At 33.6% G+C, this 20314-nt stretch overlaps 1 long non-coding RNA gene across 1 annotated transcript in view; it reads right to left on the reverse strand.

Annotated features, from left to right (window-relative positions):
* The window catches only part of LOC143228053 (uncharacterized), a 58564-nt gene that overhangs the window by 10517 nt on the left and 27733 nt on the right, over positions 1-20314 (reverse strand). Inside the window, exon 2 of the long non-coding RNA XR_013015165.1 lies at positions 17996-18578. This is a non-coding gene — a long non-coding RNA (uncharacterized LOC143228053). The remainder of the gene's footprint in view (positions 1-17995; positions 18579-20314) is intronic.

The raw sequence follows: 20314 nt of genomic DNA on the forward strand, positions 1-20314 counted from the left end.
AAGAGTCTTTCCCCAACCCCTCGAACTCCCTTCCTTGGCTAGCCACCGATATACCTAGACATTTAGTCAATTCATCTATCATATATGATTCTAACATGAACTTTGGGTTTGAGAAACCAATACAGTAAACAGTTCGTTCTTGCTCATACACTCTGCCGTATATTTCGTGGTTTGAGAAAGTAAAGATGTAACGTTAGATGTGCACGCACAAATAGGTGAACAGCGTTTAGCGACTGTCTAGGTTACTTTAGTTTTACATTCCAAATAAAGGGGAATCATTGTATACGTTGTATTTTCAATACTGTTCGGTTTATCATTTCAGTCACAGCCACTAAAAACAAGGAAAGCATTCTTGTATTGAAACGATATAGACGTATTAGAACGTATATTGATGTGAAAAGAAATACTCCAACTTTAAACGTATATTGATGTGAAAAGAAATACTCCAACTTTAAACGTATATTGATGTGAAAAGAAATACTCCAACTTTAACATAATAAACTTCAAATCGCAGCATCATTAACAAAATTCGTAACTTTAACAATTTTTTTTTTTCAAAACCACAACTACAATACACTATCAAGTGGCAAACCTCTCGATGTTTGAACATGAAAATACTTTGGACTGGGTTGTGTGTTGAAAGATTCAGTTTAGAGTAGAACACATGGTGAACTGGTTGAATAGATCTAATCTTATAATAAGAACTTGTTATAAAAACCTTTCTTTGAAGGTTTGTTTTTGGTTCCGACTAATCTTAAAAATAAGAATTGTTCCATTGTTATTAATCATTTAGGGTTTACTCTGACCTTGTACCAAAGTGATTATAAGAGGTTCTAATTTAACTTTCAATGCTTCCAATATGAAATTAAGAATGATTTTTTGTTATTCCACATTAGAAATGGATACTCTGGTGCTCATTATAGCAACATTTTAATGTTCAAGAAAGGGCTGTTTATGATAAGATTAGTTTACTCTTATATATATGTATGTGTGTGTGTATATGTATATATACATATATATGTTTGCTTCAGAATTTTGCGAAAAACCAAACAAAAGCTATATGCGCACGGAACCATTTTAAATTTTGAATGATATATTCAATTGTCACTCTAATGATCAAGTTTCGTCGTCGTGGAACTAAGAAAAATTACTCAGCCTAGTTTATGTGTAATATCACTGTTTGTTCATCTAAAAAATTTCATGGTAACTCAGCGACAATTCCGTTGGCTTAAAACGCTAAAAAAAATTATACTTGTGCCGGGCATGGCATAGATACTTCATAATGTGAGTTTGTGATTAACGACAAACAAATCGAATAATCTAGAAAAAAATGTATTACGTCAATCTGAAAGCATTTTAATATTTTTGCCTATGTATTGTGCTATACTTATTTTAATCAAAACTCTTCTAAATGTTATTAAAAGAATTATAAACTTTGCACGGCGACTATTACCCGCGGCAATTCAATATTTTTATTACATACACTGAATTTACATAATAACGTAAATATGTAATTTGAGACTGCAATTTTGTTATCAAAAGTCCCAAAGTTTTATAATTAAATCAAGAAACAAATAAATTGTTATTTTCATGCGACCTCTTCTGTACAATATTGTTTTTTATTACATTTAAAGAGATAAACATAGGATAAACAGAAATTAACAGGGAATTTTAAAAATACGATTATGTGCTGTAATTCAATAAATACACATAAATCCTCTTGTTTTCTTCTTTAACAAATGAGTTTGAAAAGTGTTATAATTTATTTACATAAAATCCTAATTCATCCCCTGGTTTGTTTTTCCATTGTTATGTAAACATAAGAAAATAAAAGCTAAGCAAGTAACATTACTCTGTCATCTAAGAAGATATTACTCATTATTATCTTAACTGGAACTATTGCATAATTTAAACATCCATTAAATAAAACATAGTAAAGTACTGGGTACAGAGAACTGCATATAGTTATAACTTTACTTAAGTCAATTAGTGTCCTGACAGGTGGATAAGGTACTCGACTCATAATCCGAGGGTGACGGGTTCGAATCCCCATCACACCAAACATGCTAGCCCTTTCAACTGTGTAAGCGTTGTAATGTTACGGTTAATCCCACTATTCGGTGGGTGGTGATGACTAACTGCCTTCCCTCTAGTCTTACATTGCTAAATTAGAGACGGTTGGTACAGACAGCCCTCATGTAGCTTTGCGCGAAATTCAAAAACAAATAAACAAAGTAGTATCCTAACGAGCCCAAACAGGGCTAAACATTATGAACAGAGTTGGTGTATGTTTGTTTTGAAGTGTGTTTTATTCTATCTTTTTTTATTTTACGTAAAGTGAAACCGTAATTAGACAGTAAAGGAAGTAGATGCTGAAACTGAAACAAAAAGACCACATGGAACAAAACTAGTTGATTTTTCAAGATAATATTTTTTCTTCACAAAAGTTTCCCTTCTGTAACACAGCAGCTAGTGTAAAGACTTTTAACGCAAGAAACCAGGTTTCCATACTAGTGGTGGGCATAGCACAAATAATCCATTGCGTGTCTTTGTGATCAACAACAAACAAAAATAATATAAAAAGTTTGGCTTTAGAACACATGATACACGTATATTCAAATTATGAGTTTATGTCAAATAACAGATCCGTAAGCTGTAACTACAGATCATAGCATATACTATTATGTGTGTGTTTTAGTAACTGTATCTCGAAATAAACACATTCATTTTTGGTTCTGCTCTTTTAATTCTAAACCTAAATTAGTTTCTTCTTCCGTTCTCTACATCTAGAAAAAATACCAAAAACTACTTATAAGAAGTGAATGAAAAGTGTAAAGTCAATATAGTCATAATAATTCAATATAAGAATGTAATAGCTATGATAAGTGGACCCGACTAAAAACAAAATATGATCATAAAGAATTATTGTCATGTGAATCGTTTTGAATATCTTCTTAATTCCTCAAAACGACATTAAATAACAACAAACAGATTTATTGTGATAATAGATTTAATAGGTGGATAGAACTGAAATAAAAATATACGTACATGGTTTGGTCACATTTTGAAAAAAAAAAAAAAAGTTAACAGCGAAAATTACATTTTACGCTCTCTCTAAGTTACGCAAAGTCATCGTTGATGCCAAACATAAGATGGAAGAAATATTTGGAAACTAATACACAGTTACGAAGAAAATTATAAATATTGAAATTAGGTCTTAGTGGACTATTATTTTAGTTACAGTAATAGTTTTTTTAAAGAAATAGAGTCACTGCTAAACAAGTTTTCAGATTAGTTTCACTTAGTTTAAAATATATGTAATGAAACTTCGTTATCACAAACTACCCTTACTGAGAAGAAAGAGACGAACATCAATACAATTAATTTCATTCAGTATCCCTTATTAGAAGGCACCATACCTGCGAAATGCAATGGTGATTACGAACATATTTCGTGCAATAAGTCAAAATATACTAAATATACTTCATTTATTATTTAAAAGCCCGTCCGACTGCTCAGTTGTAAATTTGGGGCTTATAATAACGCTAAAATTAGTACTAACTATCTGAGGTAAGGATAACGGGGGAATAGTTCAATGTCCAGCTCTGCGTTAAATAGCAAATAATCAAACAGCAGGTCGGAAACATACATTATTAACACTAATTTCAGTGATAGAGGTTAAATATGATATAATCACATAGAATTTGATAAGTAAACTTCCTGATTAATTAACCTTTAACTAACATTACGAAATTATAATTTATGTACTTGAGAGGGAAGTACATATACATACAGAATGTACAGCTAATTTTCATTTTGTAATTAATTTTGAACGCCACATGTCTGGTGTGCGATGAAAGTCTTACGTATACTCAAATGTAATAAAAAAGTAAGTGCCTTTGGTTGCACTATCTCACTAATTACGTGTAGTTGTATGTATGTGTAAACTGATTTATTTGAAGAGCTTTTTACTCGTTTTATAATGATATTATAATATGCCTATAGAATAAAACAGAAATATGGTTTCTATTTCAAGTTATGGGTTCATCAGGTAAGAACTCAACTACGTTTATTCGAGAATGTTTGGATTCTAACACAAGTCTCCCGTATTGTGAAATGTTTATTATTAAACTTTGGTTTCACGAATCGAAAAAGTGATTCAATCATGGTGATTTAGTTATAACTGTTTGCTTTATAAATATTTCATGTCTAAAAATACATTGTTCAAGCGGCTAAATGATTTGAACCGAAGTAACGGAGGAATATAACTGTTTTCTTTGGAAAATTAAATATTGAGTAAAACTTAGGTGATAAGTTATATGGAGTAGTTTTGTTGCTTGAAGAAAAAAATCATCAAACTAAAGAAGCTTTTGACAAGAATACTGCTAAGCAACGAATAAATAAACCACAACAATTAGCAAAGTCCCTATTAACGATCTGGAAATATCTGAATAACGTAGCGTCTACAAGGTAATAACTAACAGCTTAAACAGGGGATATTTGTACGGTCTCTAGGTTCTGTTATATTATTAAATGCAGAAAGAGATCATATGTTCTATTTTCTGTTCTAAACAGTGACATATATTATGCTAATAATTCTGTATTCCACCTTAAGTAAGATTAGATATAACATATTGAATAGGATTGCGATTCCAATTTATTCGTAGGTAATTCTCATAACAGCAGCTATAGATCTGGAGACGCGGCTTGAATCTTATGAACTTTTGACTTGAGAAATCCAAATCTTTTTATTTATTGTCATATTAAGATTACAAGGATATATTCCCAGCCTCATCATAATAACGTTTTTGCATCGAATGGCCTTTTTTTCGTAAATACAGACATTACTTTGTGATCCAGGATAAAATTTCGGGAGTCTTGTCCAACCAGTTAAACCTTCTGATAAGCTAATTTTTTCGCTTTCATGGATAACAATAGACGTTCTATTCTTCTCTGTTTTATATTCTTTTATTTGAAAATTCGTGCAGGCTATGACACAACTTACAACCATAAATCTATCTACGTCGGCCAAATGATTAGGAATGTGTCATTAATAAAATAAGTAAGTAATAAACATGTCACATTTAGTGAAACATCACTGTATGATAATATGCAAATATTCTTATAAAGTGAATTTCCTTCTTTAATATTTGTAGAATTGAAGAGAAACGAATCATGAAGCTTCTGCACTTGTCCATAGATGTAGAAAAAACAACTTAAATTATAAGGATCCAAAGTCCATTGTGGAATTTGTGTTCAATAAGTCAATATTTTGTCGCAAAACTTATACTAAACATGATCAATTTCTAATTTTAAGATACCAATATCAATTCGTCGAAATTATTTACTCGCAGCCGAGATCTAAACCTAGAATATCTTCAGGATCATCTAGAACGGTTAATTCGAGAAGTTAATCCGCAGCTTTTCAACATTCACCAACCAACTAGTTCATCTCTCGAACGACTTTTCAATCTCCATAAACTGGCCGAGTTTGTAAATAGACTTCCAATCTTCATACGCTTCGGAGTTCATAAATAGTTTTATAATATTCATACGCTGGACGAACTTTTACACAGCCGTTCAATCTTCACTGGATGTCTGATTTGGCTGACCTGTTAAACAGCCCTCCAAACTTCATATGATGACTGATCTGTTAAACAGCATTTCAACGTTCATTGATAACTGAGTTACTAAACAGCCTTCCTAGTTTCATATATCAACGAGGCTTTTGAACAGATTTCTAATCTTTATGAACATATTCAGTCTTCCGATATTCTTAAAATGGCCGCGTTCTTAGGACCTTTTCATTGTTCCTCAGTTTATTTAAAACAGTTTTTACTAAATAGATTCTGACAGCATATATATTGAAATAGCGCCAACGTTTCGTGTTAAGATGGTTCTACAGTACACATGTCTGCACTCAAGAATTTTACATATGTGTATAATTTTATTAAAGTTAGTAGTGTTTTCCATTTAAATCATCTATTACCATTGGTGTGCAGAAGAAACCATCACAAACGACTTCTGAGTATCCTGAATATAATTTTAGAGCCAACTTAGTATAACGATAATTACTGATGTTGTAAGATTACTTGCAAAACGTTATTCTGTTATAAGGTTCACCGAAGTTGACATTTCGTTGAGCAGTAATTATTATAACACATACAATATGCACTTCAACGTCACAAGTGGTGAGTTGGCTGTTTAAGGAAACGGCTGCTAAACTCGTTATTTACCGTCTACGTGTACGCGGGGTTCTAAAAAATATATCTAATAAATGATGCATCATGCAGAGTCACAATTGCCTAGTAAAGCGAATTGTTTGTCGTTTCTTAAAAATAATCTCTTGGGGAAAATTAGAGTTGCCTTAACAGTGTCCAGCAGGTAGCCTCAGGCTTAGGTCAGGTCTCAAGCCTTCCCCGCTTATGATCAATAAGGCTAGTACAGGTAGTAATCATGCAGCCTAGATTTCAAATTTCTTAATTGACTTTTCCTAGAAAATAAACCTGCTTTGCTGGCATAATATATTATGGGCAAAGTTTATAAAGAGTCATAAATTATACAAATAACATAATATTATTAATTTCTTATTCTTCTGTGTCTACATTTAGTTAAAATCATATTTCATTTAAATATTTTAGCTATTACAAAACAAGAGATACATAAGATATATTTAATGATAGAAACACCAATAATTTGTCATGGAGAATAGAAAATCAATATTTTAAGGCTTTCCAACGTGCTATTAACGGTACAAACCAAGTTGCGATAGCCGTGGTGGGCAGAGCACAGAGAGTCCATTGTGTAGCTTTGTGTTTAATTACAAACAAACAAGCTATTAGCTCCAACGTGCAAGTTTTAGTAAGATTCTTTCTGTAATCTGAATTATATCAATTTATATTATTAATAATCATTTATTTTCAAGGTATTAGGAGTGACAGTGAATATGTGGATGTGAAAGTTCGGGGTTCGCGCACAGATATCGCTAAAGGAAAGAAAAAAAGAGTCTCGAGCTCCGCACTTCAGGATTATGGATGCGTTATAAGGGTGATGAGCAATGATTTAATTTTTTAATCAGAGTAGCCAATGCGTTTAAGGTGGGTGGTATTAACTAGTTGTTTATTACTTCAAAATTAGAGATGGCTAGTTATCAAGTAGCTCTCCGTGAAAATCAGCGAAACAACAACGTATTACAAAAAATGCGGTTAAAATATATTACGTAAAGTATTCACCTACAACAATGGATTGTGTGAATTAATCGCTCATTCCGTAAAAGTATATCTAGTATATCTATATGTTTTATGAGTGTATTATTAAAGTATATCTAGTATATCTATATGTTTTATAAGTGTATTATTAAAGTATATCTAGTATATCTATATGTTTTATAAGTGTATTATTAAAGTATATCTAGTATATCTATATGTTTTATAAGTGTATTATTAAAGTATATCTAGTATATCTATATGTTTTATAAGTGTATTATTAAAGTATATCTAGTATATCCATATGTTTTATAAGTGTATTATTAAAGTATATCTAGTATATCTATATGTTTTATAAGTGTATTATTAAAGATATATATATATATATATCCACTTATGTATTACTTGGATCTTTTATATCGATGCTGATTTACAACGATATATTCTTTAAATATAACTACATTAATTTCAAAAATGCACTGTTTGAGCCTATTACGAATATGCACGTGTTAATTTTAAGCGAACGAGATAAAGCGTTAGATATTAAACGTTAGTTTCATGTCTTTAGAAACAGTTTGGCAACTAAAACCTACAACTGTATTCAAGCTTGTTTAATGAAAGACTTGGTGAGATTACTTTGTACTTGGCTGCTAAACTCGCAGTTTGCGAATTCGAATCCTTCTTACCGAATCTTCTCACCTTTCAACTGTGAGATGCTTTAATGTGATGCTCAATCCTATTTTTATTGGTAAAAAGAGTTGCCCAGGAGTTCGTTATAAATGGTGTTGACTAGCTACCATCTGTCTAGTCTTACACCGTTGAAATAAGAACGGCTATTACAGATAGTACTTGAATAGCTTTTAGCAAAACTCATAAAAAATCAGACCAACTAAATATTATGTAACTTTTCATGATGAAATATACAACACATTCGGTCTTTCAGTAAAACTTTTTCTTTAGACATAAAAAGATGGATGTTGTATTAGACGAAGAATTAGTTAAATGAATATTATGACTTTATTAGATTCGAAGCATAATATTATAGTATGAATGTTATCAGATTTTATGATTTTGTGTCAGATTTCCGTTTTCAAAAAGATTCGAAATAACGCTCTACTTATTTTGTTTTTTCAAATTATACAAACAAAGGATTATGAAAATCATATATTATTATTATACTACGAAAACAATTACATGTAATTACATTTTCGAATGTTTCATGTACTAATTAAAGTATGTAATACATAACTTCAGCATAGCCTCATGTGAATCCTTTATTACTGGTTATAAAGGAGTCATGTCACAAGTAGGGGTCAAGTCATGGGAGTAAAATACAACTTTAATGGGAGGTAAACAAGTCGGGTAAAATTTTTATCTTATAGTTTTTCTTGTATTATGTTTATATATTCTAATCGAAGATATATTTATGCGGAACATTAAGAATTTTGCAAAGTTTGTAGGTTGTAAATATTATTTTAATGACTTTTTACGCATAAGAATTCCACTTAACCATTTACTCAAAAAGCATCTTCCTGATTCTCTCTAAGAAATTTCGTTTGGAAATCGATATCCACATCCGGGTTTGGTTTGGTTTGGTTTGTTTTAAATTTCGCGCAAAGCTATGCGAGGGCTATCTGCGCTAGCCGTCCCTAATTTAGCAGTGTAAAACTAGAGGGGATGCAGCTAGTCATCATCACCCACCGCCAGCTGTTGGGCTACTCTTTTACCAACGAATAGTGGGATTGACCGTTATATTATAGTCCCCACGGCTAAAAAGGCGAGCATATTTGGTGTTAGAAGGATTCGAGTCTACGTACCGATGAAGGTTTATAAAAGGTGTCGAGATGGTTGTCTATGATTGACTTCTCCGTTCTTCGCAGGAATTTGATAAAACGAAAATTGCAATGTTGGAAAATAATGACTTATCATGGTCATCAGAATAAGTAACTTTGATGATGAAAGTGATTATTAGAGGCAATACAGAACCAGGAGTAATGTTCTTATAAAATGTGTTTAACATTAATATATTAGGAAATCGTTCTTCTCGCATTAACTATTTATATTATTTTTTCACCAAATATATGTTTACATATTTTAATGAAAAATCTAATTGACTGCTGAGTGTATTTATAATTGTAATATGGGTAATATTCCTAAATAATTGTTTTGAGGTGTAATGACGTGTTTCACTGTTTAATGAAGTTTATAATTTGCATCAATAAAAATTAGAAGTGATATGAATTATTCTCCACCACATAGAAATCAGACAAAACACTTTTCTCACTCTCGGAAATTAACCGAGTTACAAATCATTTGAAGTTATAGTATAAACTCTAAGATACACCACTAAATGTATTGAAGTATATTAACAGTTTGTCTGCAATTGATCTAGTCTTAGCTCTTTTTAAATAACATTAATGTTAACGTACACTTTGAAATTGGATTTTATGTATGGGTTATGTAAATAATTCATACCATCAACATGCTTAATTATAACACTTGGAAAGAAATTCTTATAATGAGTTGTTCTATTACCTCAATCCTTTGTTATTTCTTAAAGTTAAGTAAAACTGGTGAATCTGCGTTGTTTTAATACTTATAAAACGAAAAATGGCTTTTCAATGTTTGTAGACTAAACTTAAAAACCCCACGTATATAAGTTATTGCAAGTTTATTTGAATACCAATACACACTCACACATACAAAGGTGAAAGCTGAACCTATTTATAAATCTTTCTAAAATGGTTAATTGTATATTTCTCGGAATTATAAAGGTTAATAACCAGTGATGTAGTGCTAAATTTAGAACTGAGGAGTCCTCACGATCTCTCCTACATCTCAACCCCACTGTTCTTTAGGACAGCAAGTTATCAAGCAAGTTGTTTAACATGTCGATTTTGAGTTTACTAATCTATAAAACATTCAGAAAATCATTCTTAAGGGATATTGTTGTAAAGCAGCACTATATAAAAGATCGATGAACTTTCAGTTAATGATGAAAATTTAAATATATATATATACATATATATATATATATATATAAACTGTTGCACATTCGAAACGTGATGATAATCCCATCAATCCACGTTTGAATGTAACATAGTAAATAAAATAATCTCGGTTTGAAGTAAAGTATGACACTTCCCCCTCTACAATTTTTATAGGCACAGCATGATACGATCTTGGAATACAAAAAAAATAATGGAGGTTTTTTTTTAGAGAAAAGATACACAATAGAGGTCTTTGTTAACCGTGGGAAATCGAACCTCGTATTGTAACCTTGTAAGTTCATAAACTTACATCTGATCAAGTAGAGCATTCGATGTAAGCGAAGAAAGATCATGTAGTCAACAATGCAGGTCGTTTGGTAGACACTGTTTCTCCTTCAGTCATTATAATTCTGTTTTAATATTTTATAACTTATTTAATACCTTCTATAAAATGTTAATTTTTATTTTTTATTTTTTTAAATCTTTCTTTCTTATAATAGAAGTAGTATTTAGTTAGATTTATTGCTTTTGTGATATTTTATAATCAAAACCACATTTCAGCTTTGATAAATATCTGTTGTCTAAAACAAAAATAATATAAAGTTAAACAACCAGATGAAACAGATTAAACATTGTAAGAAAACAAGCAAATAAATATTTTGTTGTAGTATTCTTATTTCATCGGTACCGATTAAACACTTATTAAATCTTCCTCATATTTCTAAATCAATAAACTTTTGCGTGTAAGAATAGTATTATCCTTTCTTGCCATTTTGTTTGAACAGAAATAAACTGTTTATTCGATTTCAGATATTCATGAAAGTTAGGCATACTTTATCTGTGCTAGGCGTACGTAATTTTGAACGGAGGGACTACAGGTAATTAACAGCACACATTCGGAATACTAATGGGATTTGACAGTTATACTTATAACACACCCTACCAACACAACCACGCTTGGATGAACTGTGATAGAAATTGTAATATAATGTTAGATGAAATATTTTAAGTGGGTAAAATTCAAAATGTTTGACTTTAACTAAAACCATAAGTTATTATTAAAGTAAAATTGGACCTCTTTAAGAAACAAATTAATGTGATATGTCCTAATAATTGAAGGGTGCGAGTTGATAGAACCGTATTTTTCGTAGCTGGTGATCCAGGTTTGAATTCTTGTCATACTACAAAATTTACGCTACTACCTGTATTTCTACTTGTCTGTCATTTCAAAGATAGGGATTGCTGGCGCGTCCCCCGCTGGGACAGCAGTAAGTCTGCAAACTTACAATATTAAAATCAGGGGTTCTATGCCCCTCGGTAGATGCAGCAGATAGCACAATGTGGCTTTGCGAAAAGAAACCACACACACACACACACATACGGTTAGCTTAAATAGGCCCCAAGAAGATTTTTTCTGACTTTTTATTAATCATGAAAATTTTCAAAATCTTTGCCTCTCAGTGGCACAGGAGTATGTCTGCAGAGTTGCAACGCTAGAAACCAAGTTTTGATACCCATGGTGAGAATAGCATAGATAGCTTATTATGTAGCTTTGTACTTAATTACAAACAAACAAACTCATTTGATTTGATTTTCTGAATCAATAATCTATATTGAATTTCATTTTTTAATTCGTAACATTAAGTTTTGTTTCCACAAAAAGATCTATCTCCTCAGTTTACTTTTTATGGGATCTAAACGAGTGTTTGACGTGCGTGGTATTCCGAGAAAAGAGCACTGGATATTCTCCATTTCTTATGGATCTCTTACTATGCCCCTCGAGGTGGATTCCTGTGTATAGTGAGGAAATGTTTTTGTTTGTTTTTTTGAATTTCGCACAAAGCTACTCGAGGGCTATCTGTGCCAGCCGTCCCTAATTTAGCAGTGTAAGACTAGAGGGAAGGCAGCTAGTCGTCACCACCCATTGCGAACTCTTGGGCTACTCTTTTACCAATGAATAGTGCAATTGACCATAACATTATAACGCCCCATGACTGAAAGGGCGAGCATGTTTGGCGCGAAGGGGATGCGAACTCGCGACCTTCAGATTACAAGTCGCACGGCTTAACACGCTTGGCCATGCCGGGCCACTAGTGAGGAAATATTCTAGAGAAGGTTCTGTACTTTCAGTTTACTTCCTCTTGGATCTGAATATCATCCACGTGTTTGTCGTGAGTGGCGATTCTTGAAGGGTATGAGACGATCCTGGTGGTTGAATGGTTCCAACCTCAACACATCGATTTGGCCTTGAATTTCTGTAGACGGGTAGTAGACTTAGGATATGAATCAACTGAATATCAGTGTCAGACGTTTTCAACAGGTGTTGTGGGCTCTGTGTCTGATCCTGGTGTTGGAGTATAGTACTCACGAAGCTTTGGCATTACTGCAGTGTCCTTGTAGGGCTCCTTGATGAATAGTATCTGTGAGCACTGAATATTCTTCTTTGTATTACGGATTTTCCAATTCTTGATAAAAATAAAATAATAAAAAACATCTTATTGGTAAACGACCACCAATAGACGATTCTGTTACAAAATCACTACCATAGTCAGAATTTGTCCCACGATTTTTAATTATCATCTTTTTATCAGACAAATCCTTGGGGCAAATGTTTCCCTTTTTAATCCAAAAGGGATTAGAGGAGTTTGCTACCTCTCTCAAGTCAGTGGACAAGCACCATTCTGAGGACAGTTTGGTGGAAATATCTGCCCCAAACACAATTAACTTCTCCTAAAAATAAGGTCACTGGGGATTGATATACCCATTAAGGTTACTCCCCATGCTATTCTGAATTCCTCTCAAGTAGTGATCGTTGAGAGTGATTTAAAGACCTTCTCCAAATCAGATATCTTTGCTGGTTTCTTCAGTCGAGGCGTTTCTGCTGTGTGCGATATCTCCACTCGTAAGAACAGAATTATGTTGCTGACCATTGTCTTAATTTTGACGTTTACATCGCCACGTCCACCTCCTTTGTCCAGGCAGATTATCTGAACTATAAAGTTCAACCGTACATTTCTAACCCTTTCAGATATTTCTAGTGCAGCGTTCTTTGAGGAATGCTAATAAATTGCAATCCTTAGCACAATAACTCACCTGGGCTGTGTTGGCCTTCCTCAGCGGACTATGCTCTTTTGAAATGAATAGCCTGTAACTGGCTGAATTGGGTCTATCCTTGGATGACGTTGCTGTCTCCACTGGTCATCCCATCTCACCATGGCTTATTACTATCCCCACCTGTGATCTTTATTTGAGTCATCTGTGGAAGGCGGATACTTCCAGTTGGAAGTACCTTCTTCTATTTGCCGAACGTTTTTCAAACAATTATTTTATTCCCGTTTATATGGGTGGTTAGAAATCAAGTGACTCCGTGGGCTCTATCATCGTTTGTTGTGGTATAGTGGTTGCTCACAGGATTCTCACCATAGTTTCTGTGTTTACTATTGAGTTATATACCATTTTTCTTGCCCTGGACCACGTAGAAGCTATGCAGTATATCATTTGTACTATTTATACCAATTCTTTTAACTTTCTACTGGCCTTGCAATAGCTTCACGTTAGTTTTCACTCTGTTTTCGTAGATATTGAAGACCGATTGGCCCACTTTTCTTTATCTTCTGTTGCTATTAGTTTTTCTGAATGACAGGATACGTCGATATTAGCGGAAACAATCTCGTTGATACAACAGCTAAGTCGGTCTGCTCTGGCGCTATCATTGCCATACCTGTCCCATATATAGATTACAGTCCTGTATTCAAAGTTAGGCTCCTAGCCAGTTGGCAGTCGACTTATAGTGGGCAATGTGATAACAAGCTTTGCCAGATCAAATCTTGTTTTGCTCTTTGACCATCTTGTTTCCATGATGATCAGAAGGAGGAAGGTATCCAAATTAGGCTATGCAGTATTTACAGTTTTTAACTCATTTTTTACTTTTATCTGGGACTGATGCACCAATGTGTCGTTTTGTAACACTAAAGTCACAATAGCGCACGTTTTAGTGTCGTGTCGTCGTTACGACTCTGAATGACGGCACCACTTTAGACATGTTTTTAAAGACTGGAAAGGATCCCAATGTTCTTTCTAATTATTGTTGTATTGTTTTGACTAGCTCTTTCTGTAAGGTTTTGGAAAGGATGGTTAATATTTGTTTTGTTTGTTTCCTGAAATCAAACAACCTCCTCTGCCAACCCAATGTGGTTTTTGTCTCGAAATTTCAATCTGGAAAACCTTCCTCAAGAGAATGCATATTCTTTATATATTCTTCGGTCTTGATGAAGTTTATGACACTTCATGGAACTTTTACATTTTGCAGGACTTTCACTTCTATGGGCCGTGTGGCCATTTGCCCATTTATATTCATAACATTTTAATTGACCAGAAATTCCAAGTTTCTGTGGGTTCAACTGTGTTCTATTCTTTCACACAGGAACTTAGAGTCTCTTAGGGTTTTATCTTAAGGGTCAATATTTTCGTTGTACAATCAAAACTATCATTAAAAAGCTTTTTGTATTGTTACAAACAGCATCTATGTCAAAACATTTCACATTTCTTGTCCATCTTTGAACATGTGGTGTATTAAGTAATAGCTTAAGACTGCTCTTACTTGCTTGTTGAAGTGGACTGCAGGAAACAGTTTTAAATTCTTTTATTCCGAAAGCGTTTTTATTCATTTTTGTCGCCAATGAAGTTTACGTCATTTTGGTGTTGTTGTTTTGAGACATCTGTTTGTCCATAGTTGACTTTTATTTTCGATGTTAAGAACCTTCGTGTCAGGTGTACACAAGTACTAAACACCCTCTATGCCTACTCTTCCACTTCTTGGGGAGCAGATTGATGTTTTAACTGAAGATTTCACATGCCCTCATAAATTCTAAGCTGAGCTATGGGTTTATGGTTTATAGTTTATGGACAAGGGCATATACCTTCAAGATGCTAGATTCTGTGTATCATATGGAACTTTGGTTCTGCTCAGGGTTTTCTATACGTCACCAGTCCAGAATCTGTACATTGGGTCCTATGAACCTCCTTTTCACAAGAGACATTTGGAACTGTTCTTGCTTTATGCTGCCAAGCTTTGATTCTTTCCATTGTGTCCTGCTTTGAGCTGTGTTTTCCTTCCTTTCTTAGCAGTCTCTGCTCTTTCAAAATAGATAGTCTATCATCACTTATTTTGGCTGTTGTGTCCAAGCACAGCTGGCGTATTTATATATCATTGAATGATGTTGCTTGGAACAAAGATCAGCTCATTTCATCACGGTTCATTACCATTCCTTGAATCATCTGAGAAGGACGGATACTCCAGACTGGAAGTACTGTCTTCTCCTTACCGAAAATATTTCGACCCATTCTTCTGTTACCGTTTTAAGGAAAGGTTTAAAATCTGAAGACTATGTTGGCTCTGTTGGAGTTTATTATGGTTACGTTGTTTCTAACAGGATTTCCTCTACAGTCTCTGTGCTCGGTATCAAGTTGTATGTAATTTCACTTGTCGTGAATCATACAGAAGCTAATTGCATTACTTACATCGACTCTTTTACATTCTACTGGCCCTGTAATTACTTGATGTAACTTATCACCTTGCTCTCTTAGTCATTCTGAAATAACTGACTCAGTTTTCTCCGTCATTCATTTCTATCCTATTTTTCTAGATATACCTGACCATGTTGGTATTTTAAAGAATTAGCATGTTGACACCATAACCACGTTTGTCTGCTCTGGTTCTGTCACAGTAATATGTATAGACAATGGTCCCGTTACCAACCCCGACTTCGCGCCAGTTGGAAGTCAATTTGGGGCGAGCAACTTCATAACAAGCTTTTTCAACTCAAACCTACTGTTGTCGTTTTGTCTATTTCTGTCAACATCAAACTGACGAAGTTGTCTTATCTAGGTTACTCATTGGTCAGTGTTTTGTTATTCATTATCTTCTTTTATTTGGTTTTGATCAGCTAATGTATGGCCTTTGTGAAACTCAGGTCACAACTGTTCACGTTTAACCTTCGCGTCGTCGTTACATCTCTAAGAAGCAGCAATATTTTAAACATATTTTTCTTTTGGTTTACTCCTGATCATAGAAGTGTCATTGGTGATGGTGACACTGTACAGCTTGACTGTGTTTTTAGAATTTTGTGTGCCATAGACATTTTTAATTCTATTTAAATTGTTTAAACGATTTTGGGGCTTTGTTTAGTTTTAATGTGATTCATTTTTACTTTTTATAGTAGTTTATTTTCACACTGTTTGTTTGGCGCAGATGGCCCAGTTGCTTTGCGCCCCAAATTCCAGTCAACCAAATCTTTCAAATAAAACTGTAGTCTTCTAGCCAAAATGCAAAAGAAAAGAATAATCACAAAACTAAACAACTGTAGTTTTTACGTTTTCGTAGTGTCTGTATAAATATGCAGTCTTATTACTATTCTTCAAGAAACAAGATTGGAAAAAGTTTTTTTTTTTCCTGAATAGTAAGCACTCTTAAAATAGGTGTAAAACGTTTCATTCACTAGCTTTGCCTACTTAAAATTATAGCAAAAACTGAAAATTACCAGAAATTTTCAAAATGTTCCGTTCTAAAAAAATTGTTTTCTAACAAGTATTTCAGTAGTCAAATGCCTTTATTAGATATGCCGTAAGTGAAGAAAAAGTTTAGCCCTTAGCCTTCTAGTAAAAATAAATTGTGAAGTTCGAAAAAACGCATTTTAAAACATATTAAACTATGATTAACTATTTCTCTTGTGATCAGATGTGGTCTAATAGTTAACGTGTCGAACTGCTTATTAAATGGGCCATACTATTAGCTATAAAAGTAGAGTCATTTTAATATTTACTTGACATAATAGGAAACTAATTGACCTTGTAGTTAACGAGCTTTAAGTGTAAATCTGAAGGTCCCAAGTTTATGTCTCTTTTTTGCAAGATTGTGCTCCACACTGTGAGTATATTATAAAAGTGTCCTTCAATTTTTTACTATTTGAGTACAGTGGTTCAAGAGCTTACAGTAGATGCTGTTTACTTGTTGCATTCCCTGTACTTTATCAGCTCAAAATTATATATTTTTACGTGCATAAAACTCTTTGTTTAGTTTATCAAGCCTTTGTGAAGGATGCTTTTCATCCTATTAGCAGCGCAAAATTTGGAGAACTATAGAAGACTCAAACCAGGCTATCTGTTGTAGGCATAAGTTGCTAGTTAGTTTGGAAAATCTAATTGCAGTTCTATTATAGTAGCTTAGATTACTTGTTTCATCATGTCAGAGAGCAAACTGATTAAAACTACAATGTCTCAAAAAATAATGAACTACAAAACATTAAAAAATATAACCTTGTGAAACTGTAAAGTTAAAAGTGTTCAACTTGTAAACTGAAGTAGATAAAGATAAGTTAAAAGTCAATAGAAATATGTCCTGAGTATTAATGTTTTAAAACTTATTTGATTGTCTTAAAGCAAAGTCGCATAAGACTATCTGGTATGTTTACCACAGGGAATCAAACTCAGGATTTTAACAAGTAAACTGTCTCATTCAGGAATGTTTTAAAACAACTGTTATTAAATATTTAGTTGGAAAATACGTTTGGTATTGTAGTATGCAATTACTGCTTATCTCACTCTTCCATAGTATATATTTCATGCCTAAAAATGTTTTAAATTATTATATGTTCTAATTTGGAACGTGCTAAGTACCATCAAATAACGGGTTTAATTCAGCTCAAGGTGTTACAGTAGATTACTATCATACTCTTTGATAGGTTAGTTCTGTTGTATCTTACTTTATGTCCTTAATATTTTCTCTCACGAACAGTTAGTTACCTTCTCTTGATGAAGAGACTTTAGTGTTTCTAATGTCTTCAGGGTTGTATCTTCTGGAATCTTGTACTCTTCTCAGGGCTGTTCAAAGCGAATAAGCATGAGAAAGGGGGTTCTAGGAAAACTACAGTCCAACTTCAATGCCTTTTCTGAAGTTCTCGATGTCTGATCAGCGAAGAAAAACTAGAATTCATAGGACTTTAAGACTTTTGTTTTGGACTGCCCTTTCCATAGGCATTAGACATTCATCTCGCTAAGACTGTATGGTTACTCTTCTCACATTAAAGAAAGTCGTGTACAGGTTTCTACTGTGGGGAATCAATATCTTTTCTACATCAGGCCTCAAAACTCTGCAGCGATGGATAAAGTAGTGACGAACATAGGACTAGTGAATTTAGCGGTAGTCGTACTGTCGTCTTACACATGAGACGAGACAGGGGTGTTTTTCGGCAGCTACTATCACGACTGAGCAATTTTATTTCGGATCTCCTCTCCTCATTCAATATAGGAATAAGTTAAAAAGGTGCTCTAAACCAAGGCTGACTCTCCCTCTTTGGGCTGGATAACCTTATCCATCTCATTCTCCCTGTGGTCAAAAACACAAAAAAGAAACCAATAACAATGACATTGCTCTTTGTAACATTGAATGTTTACACGCAAATGGACATCTAAGATAGTTAACAACCAGACAAAACAAAAAGAATTGTTGAAATATAACATTGATATCGCTGCTCTGAAAGAGACAAAAAGAATAGACGATGGTCAGTTGAGGGGAAAGACTATAACTACTTCTAGAAAACTGGCTCAGGACAAACTATGCATGGCTTCGACCTTGTTTTCAATAACAAGTTCTTTAGTCAACTTAGAGGATTTACAGTGGGTATCAATCAACACTTATGACACTTCATCTTATGCTTAGCAAAAACCAATATATCTCTGTCGTAAGTGTGTATGCCCAAATATTTATACTCTGACCATGACTATATCATATCTAAAATCCCCAAGGAGAACTTGATCATTCTTTTTGGTGACTTGAACACCAGAGTTAAGTGTGGCCTGAAATTTTAAAGTAGCATTATTGGGAAGGAAGGAGAAGGGAAAACTATCTTTGTTTGTATTTTAGTTGTCATTAAATGCGACGAGCATGATTTGTCACCACCATATTTGAACAAAGCAAAAATACAACAATAATTGGAGAAACTCTCGATCTATGCATTGACACCTCCTTGATTATGTAATCACCATGGATCATAACTGGAGCGACGTCCATATCATTTGAGTTGAGCGAGGAACTGTTCTAAAATATTAGAAACATCCAATAAAATGTAAAGGTTCTCAATACTAAGTTTAAATAGGACCAAAAATTTGAAATGACCACTAACAACATTTTTATAATAAGTTTTCTGTTTTGCTATTGACTAAAGGCAATACTAAAAACCTCTTTCTGGAAAGGGTTAAAAACTACTGTCCACACAGACTGGTTTGACGAAAATGATGTCGAGATTCAAGCAGAAGAAAGACATATATTAACATTTGAAAGATAAGAGCCTACTCTGTCTGGTTAAATGGCATCTGATGCAAGCAGAAAAATGGCATATGCTAACATTTAATGCCCAATCTCAGAGTAGGATTTGAGAACTCAAAAACTAGTAATGACAAGACAAGACAAAGGAGACTCATCACTAAGCTGATAAACATTCCCTGCCGCAAGAGGATGATTTGATAATCTTGAAAGATAACAAAATAATCAAATCTGGATAGAAAGAGCACTTTAAAGTGCTCCTGAATCGCAAGTTGACTGTGGCATGCCAACTTTAGCTCCTCTCCCAAACCTCTAAAGAAAGTTTCATTGACAACCCTCCTACCGTAAAGAAGTTTTGCACACCATTAGAAAATACTAGAACAACCAGCTTACAGAACCAAATGCAATACCTGCTGCTATTTTCAAAACTGGTGACAAGGATCTTCATCATAAGACAACTGCAACACTTTCTATAGTGGATCTGAGATTGAATCCTTTATCATTCGAAATGGAGTAAAACAAAGTTGTGTCATATCTCATTTTTCTCACTGCCATCTTCGTTTCTCAGCAAGGACCACTTTCCTCTCGCAATCGATGTTAATTATTGCAGGGACAGAGTAACACGTACATCCCTGATTTTTTCAATACGCAGATGATTGTGTATCCTTGCATATTCATAGGCAGATTAATACTATGTTGAATCTCCTTGAAGAAGTCTACCAAATCTTGGGCCTTTCTAGCAACATCTAGAAAACTAAGGTGCCCTATCTGTCTGTCTCAGGTCTCTAATATGATATTTG

This window comes from Tachypleus tridentatus, chromosome 10 (assembly GCF_004210375.1).
Source record: "Tachypleus tridentatus isolate NWPU-2018 chromosome 10, ASM421037v1, whole genome shotgun sequence".
NCBI lineage: Eukaryota > Metazoa > Arthropoda > Merostomata > Xiphosura > Limulidae > Tachypleus > Tachypleus tridentatus.